Below are 6,374 nucleotides of genomic sequence, written 5' to 3'. Positions count from 1 at the left end.
CATTTCTGCACCATTTTACTACAATGGACACCTATGGCCCATGACCCACAGGGCTGGCAGATTTGGTGTCCTTATCATAGTGAGTTGTGGACAGTTTCCCACTGTAGACTCCAGCCCAGGAAATACACCAGAGAGACTAACTTTGCTATAAATAGCTAGGGTTTCCAAAAGAGCCTAAGGGAGTGAGACACCTCTTGACAGTCAATGGGATTTGGGCCCCTAGCCTCTAAGAAAATTGCAAGAATGTATTTTCAAGTTGGGATTCTCTGTCTTGACAAAGCAGGCAGAAAGAAAAGCTACCTGGGGATTTTGCAGTGAATGGAGAATGTGGTGTGTAGTGTTGACACTGGAATAGGGCCAAGTGGTTGATATTTTCCCCAGCGCATCTCTGAAACATTTGAGAACCATCTGCCAGCATCGGATTTGCAGCCTGCCCACAGAAACTTCACCTCACACGCCTCTGGCTCCTCATCCTCTGTCTGGAGCTACGTCGCAGCCTCTTCGGGGCCCAGAGCCCAGGAGAGCAAGTATCTGATCTCAGACTGGCCCAGTGTCATAGAGTTTGAAGCCTGAAGAGACATCAGATATTCTCATCTGACCACCCAGCACCCACACACTAAACCCAGCAACCCAAGCTAGACCAAAGTATCACAGCCCACAGGAAATGAAACTATGGTGGGTCACAGGCAGAAAATAGGAGGGACCAAGGTACCCCCAAGTGCAGGGAATTGACTGCTAGCCATAGATGATCCTGGCAAGCAACCTGCACCCCATGCTGCCAAGGAAGGTGAAAAATGTGTTCATGGATCCCTTTGTGTGCTTGCTGTGGTTTACCACACATGGCAATTAGGGGGATAGAGAATCCCACTTGGGAAATGAAGGGACAAAACTCAGGGACAAACCACTGGCTTACAGTTTGCATCTCCAAGCACCCCGCAGCCTTATAATCGTGCCCCTGCTGGGCCAAATTTGCTTCTGGTGTGAACAGCTTCATGGACTGCATCAATTAATGCAGCGGAGAATTTGGCCCTTGAGGTGGTACGCGTGGATCTCTTCCCCACACCTGATGTTCAAACACTGCCGAGTGTTGGCCTGCTAAATAACATTACTAGAGTCTAGCACCTGGGAAAATAGGCATTGCCATGGGAAATCCAGCCCAGGGGCCATCCAATCCAATGCCAGCAGCTTCCTAGGGAGCTATGAGAACCCCTGCAGGAGGCAGTTATGGGATAACCGACCCCAAGAAATGTTTCCTCCTGACCCCATCAGGATGACTTACGCCCTGAAGTAGGAGGGTTTATAGCTCTTCCCAAATTCTTGGGGCCGGATTCTCCTTGAGGCACTCTAGCCATGTAAAGGGGCCTTCAAGTGGCGATTTATGGGACTAGAGACCTCTATGTGGTGAGTTGGTGCCGCTTTCTGCCAGCGGAGAGCTTCCCCTCAGCTGGGGAATTCTCAGCTGGCCAGCTGTGGTTCTATGTTGCCTCCTTTTTCCCACTGCAGAACTGAATCTGGGCCTGCATCTCTAAACCTCGAGCCAGTTTAAAAAAAGATTTCCGCTGCCTTTCACTGCTTGGGCACATGGAACCTGCTGCAAGAAATCGACCGAGATTTAAAGGTGCAGGACACAAAAACAGCCAGAACAGTTCCTGCTGTTAGAATCCTATAAAAGTAGTGCTGGAAGGGTCATCCCACCCATGCTGAGGCAGGACTAAGTGTACCCGTCCAAGACCATCTTGTCTCATTGTTTCCTTGTGCTCCCCTGCCTGTCTGTGTCCATCCGTTATCTCCTGGCTGATACTTGGATTGTAAGCTTCATGAGGCAGGGTCTGTCTTTTTGTTCTGTCTTTCTGCTAGCACATAGGGGTTCTGGCAGCTAGCACATAGGGGTTCTGGCGCACCACTGGGCCTGCTACACAAACCCTCCCGTGAAATGCTGCAGCTAAAACGTTCTGCATTACTACCACTTAGACTTGAGCTGTGCCACGAAGACACTTTAAGTATAGACCTAACCTTAGAATCGCCTGTGTCCAGTGGCATATGAGGACATGCATATTCCCCCACTGCCAGTTTAACTCCACCATAAACTGTCTCTGTGAGGGCAGCGTCCTTTTCGATCGTCCTGTCGTTCTTTGTCCTCCACACCTTCTCTTCCCCCCGGGCGGAACCCCATCCAAGATGTGCCTTGGGTGTCTGCCATGGGGCAGTCTGTTGTCACGGCCAAACCACCGTAGCCTCCTCTGTCTAATGACTGAGTCTGCAGACTGCTGACCCGAAAGGGGCAGCACTTCCACGCAGGTTCTGCGATCTTGCCAATGAATTCCTGAGTCTTCTTAACCTATGCTGGTGGAATGCATTCAGTTTCCTCTTGGGGACTTCCCCCCATCTGCCATGTCTCTGAGGCATACCACAGAGTTGGAAAGACAATAGCGGTGTATTGCCTTACTACGCCCATTTCACAGATAGGGAAACTGAGTCACGGAGAGTTGTTGTCAGTCTCCCAAGGCGGCTGAGGGAGTCAAGATCAGAGGTGGGATTAGGACCCAGGAGTCCTGACTCCCAGGACCACTGGGACCTTCTGTTGGCTGACAGCAATAAGTTGGCCCTGCAGCAGCAACAGAATCCCCAGCTCCGTTCTGATGGCAAGACTGATGAAAGGGGAAGCTGGATTTTCCAGTCCCAGGTGGAATCTGGAGCAGGAGCAGTTTAAGAGAAAAACAAATATTCTGACTTGTGCACTGAGCTAATTTACCCTGGGGTCACGCAGAGCGGGTAGATAGGGAAGCCCCAGGGGATCGCCTATCTCTGCTCAGAAACCTGCTTAACCGCTGGATGAGTTTCCATGGACAATGTAGGGTCACCAGTTAAACACAGGTTTCAGAGTAGCAGCCACGTTAGTCTGTATCCACAAAAAGAACAGGAGGACTTGTGGCACCTTAGAGACTAACACATTTGTTTCAGCATTAAGCTTTCGTGAGCCACAGCCCACTTCTTCGGATGCACAGAATGGAACATATAGTGAGGAGATAGATATACATACAGAGAACATGAAAAGGTGGGAGTTGCCCTACCAACTCTAAGAGGCTAATTAATAAAGATTAACTGTTGTCAGCAAAAAAACTTTTGTAGTGATAATCAAGATGGCCCATTTCAGACAGTTTGACAGTGTGAGGATACTTAACATGAGGAAATAGATTCAGTGTGTGCAATGGCTCTCACACACACACTGCTGGCTGTGCTGTGAAGATATACCACAAATACCAAGGGGCCAGATTTCCAAATGTGCCCAAATCACTTAGGAGCCTAAGATCCATTTTCAACAGTCTCTTAGGGCCAGATTTTCAAAGGCCCTTATGCGCTTAAAGACGTAGCCAGGCACCTAACTTGCTCCCCACAAAGTGCTCATCTACATAGGTGCATAGAAACCGCCCTTAGGAGCCTAAATCGCACTGGCTTTCAATGAGATTTGAACTCCTAAAGTCCAGATCCTCCAAGGTATTTAGGCACCTGACTCCCATTGATTTAAATGGGAGGCGCCTAACGGCTTTGGAGGATCTGGGCTGGCAGCTGCTTTTGAAAATAGGAGTAAGTCTCGTAGGTGGGGAGATGGGGTGTCCACCCCACCCAACGCCTGGGCAGGTTGGAAAGGGCCAATGACCCACATAGGCTGCACGTGGCTGGGGTGGAGGAAGCCCAGCTGGGCGGGGGCAGGCTGGGCTTGTATAAAGCCAGGAAGCTGAGAGCAGGAGGGGGCTGTAACAGGGAGGAGCTCTGCTCTCACTCCCTAGGGAGAAGGAGGAGTTCTCCGGGAGATTCAGCCCTGCCCTGGGCTGCAGAGTCTGGCACGAAGCTGAGAAGGGCAGTAGCCACAGGGAGTGGTGGAAACTCAGGCTGGTAAATCTAGAGGTGAGCGTCCCCTGTTGCAGGTGGCTTAAAAAATTGGACACCCCCTTTCCCTGATCCATTTAGGCACCAAAATAAATGGCCGGGTCTTTGCAGCAGCTCAGCTTGTGGTGCACGGGGAGGCCAGAGCACACTGGAAAACCCAGCCCTGGTTGTGGGCGCTGACTCTGAGCCCTTGGGAATTGGGCCCTAAATGCTCAGCAGGTGAGTGAGGCCTCTTGGTACCCTGTGCGCAGCATGATGACCTTGCCTGCCCCTGTCTGAGCCGGGAGCGCGGTGGCTTCTCTCTGCTCCAGACCCCCTAATGTGCTGTTTGCCCTGTTGGCTTTTATAGTAAATTGATGACAGAGCTTCAGGTTGGGCCGAACTCCTCTGTCAAGATATTATAACATGCAAACGAGTCCAAGTGTGTGTCAGAGCTTGGTGCTTCTCCACTGGCTTCCGGGGCAGACAGAAGAGCTTTGACAGGGTCCAAGTGGGACCCAGATTGTCTTCGTAAAAACTCTGGGGTTTAGACGTGACTTAAAAAAAAAAATCCAGACAAAACAAACCTACCCTGAGATAGCTGCATCTTAAACATAGTGCTAATGCACCAAAAGCCAAGTGTCCTCTCCCTTGAGCTCAAGGAGAAGTTCTTTTGTGTTGTCAGTATAGGGCCTATGACACACAGGTAAGAAGTTCTGATTCCATCTAGTAGAGGGTAGTGCTCTCTCTCTGACCCCCCATCCCTCAACAGAGTATTATCCTCATTTTACAGATGAGGAAACCAAACCACAAAGCGTTCAAGTGACCTGTCTGAGACTGTACAGCAAATCTGTGGCAGAGATGAGACTGGTCCTTCAGGAGTTCCCAGGCCACTAGTCAACACTGCTGCCACATTACTCTATTCTCCAAGGGGCCTGAAGATCTGAGTGCTTGGGATATAGAAAGCCAAGCTGCCATTGCTGTCTCTGAAGAATCAGGGCATGGTCCTTTCCCTCCCGCTCGAGAAGACAAGCTGGGGCTTGAGGATCAAGCACTGGGTCCCCTTTGGCGAAGCAGGGGTGGGGGTCTGTTGGGAAGCTGGTTCCAGCTCCCTGATTCTCCTCCCAGTTCCAGCGTCATGCCACCTTGGGGCTGCTCTAACTTACACCAATAGTCCCCAAGAGACTGTTTGCCAGCAGAGCATAGTGGGAGCACAACACGTTCTGACTGCTCCTCTTCCCCGCCGCTTGCGCTGATCTATAATCTATAACCCTGATCCTGCCATAACTCTCTGGGAGCGGGCTCAAGCTGCAGGATCGGCTCCTGAGTTCCTAAGACATGAGACTGTAGGTAATTAAAAGCAAGAGAATTTTTAAAACCCAAGTTATCTGCCATTCTTTATGCTCTGTGTTTACCTGACACATGTCTTGCATCCAGGTTTTCATGGTGGCAAGTCTGTTTCATTTTCGCTCAGAGTCGCTTTGATTTTCAGGTTCTCAGGGCTGCAATTGCTGGGGTTCAGACATTCATTTGTTTAAAAGCAACTAGCTGCACTAGTTGTCGGGATTTTTCTTTGAATCGTGGAATGGAAGCCTTTGCATCGGTCTGAGGCTAGCTTGGTTCTGGCCACATTTGAATTTTTCCTTTAATATTAAGTTGTCTCCAACTGGACAACGCAGGTGCACAAAGTTAAGCGAGTGGGTGCAGGATCGGGGCCCAGGACTGTCACGTTTTCATCTCCTTTGCACTCATTTTGCCAGGGCAACAGAAAATGGTGATGTGGGCTCTGTTCTCTGGAGTGAGTGTATACAGGATCAAGCACTTAAATGGCATAAGTAGCATCTTGTGGATTACCGGAAAAGAGAGACAAATGTGTAAAAAGCAGCCAGGCCTCATTCAAGATGGCTTAGCGGTAGGGTGACCAGATGTCCCGATTTTTGGGTCTTTTTCTTATACAGGCTCGTGTTACCCTCCACCCCCTGTCCTGATTGTTCACATTTGCTGTCCGGACACCCTACTTAGAGGAGCGTTAATTGGTGCATAAGGAGTGTGGGCCAGATTCTGCTCTCTTCCAGAATTACTCTGGATTTGCTTTGGTGTAAGTAAGATTATACTCTCACTTTCTGGATCCTAGGGCTAGCAGCGCTGCCTTACCGTGAAGGTTGCCTACCACTTCCCATTAGATTATCCTGTTTCCAGTTGCTTAAAATTTTGCCAAATGTTAACGGGTGGGGACGATGTTTTCCGTGCCAGGTATCGACCTCGGGCTGAATTTTTCTGGAAAGCTTCACTTAAAACGGTTCAGCCATTTCATAGAACAAGATTAGGAGAAAAGCAATTGTTTTGCTCATGTTACAAACCCTCTTGCAACCATTTCTTTAAGAAGCTGTAGGGCCTCCATGCTTTGGAGCATGGATTTGAAATTCGGCAGGAGGGCGAGGCTGAAGTCAGGCCTTTGCTTTTTGCCAGCTCTGTGAAAATGTGCCCACAGCTGGCCAAGTTATAAA

This window comes from Chelonoidis abingdonii, chromosome 21, assembly GCF_003597395.2.
Source record: "Chelonoidis abingdonii isolate Lonesome George chromosome 21, CheloAbing_2.0, whole genome shotgun sequence".
Taxonomy (NCBI): Eukaryota; Metazoa; Chordata; order Testudines; family Testudinidae; genus Chelonoidis; species Chelonoidis abingdonii.
Note: the sequence above shows the minus strand (reverse complement) of the source record.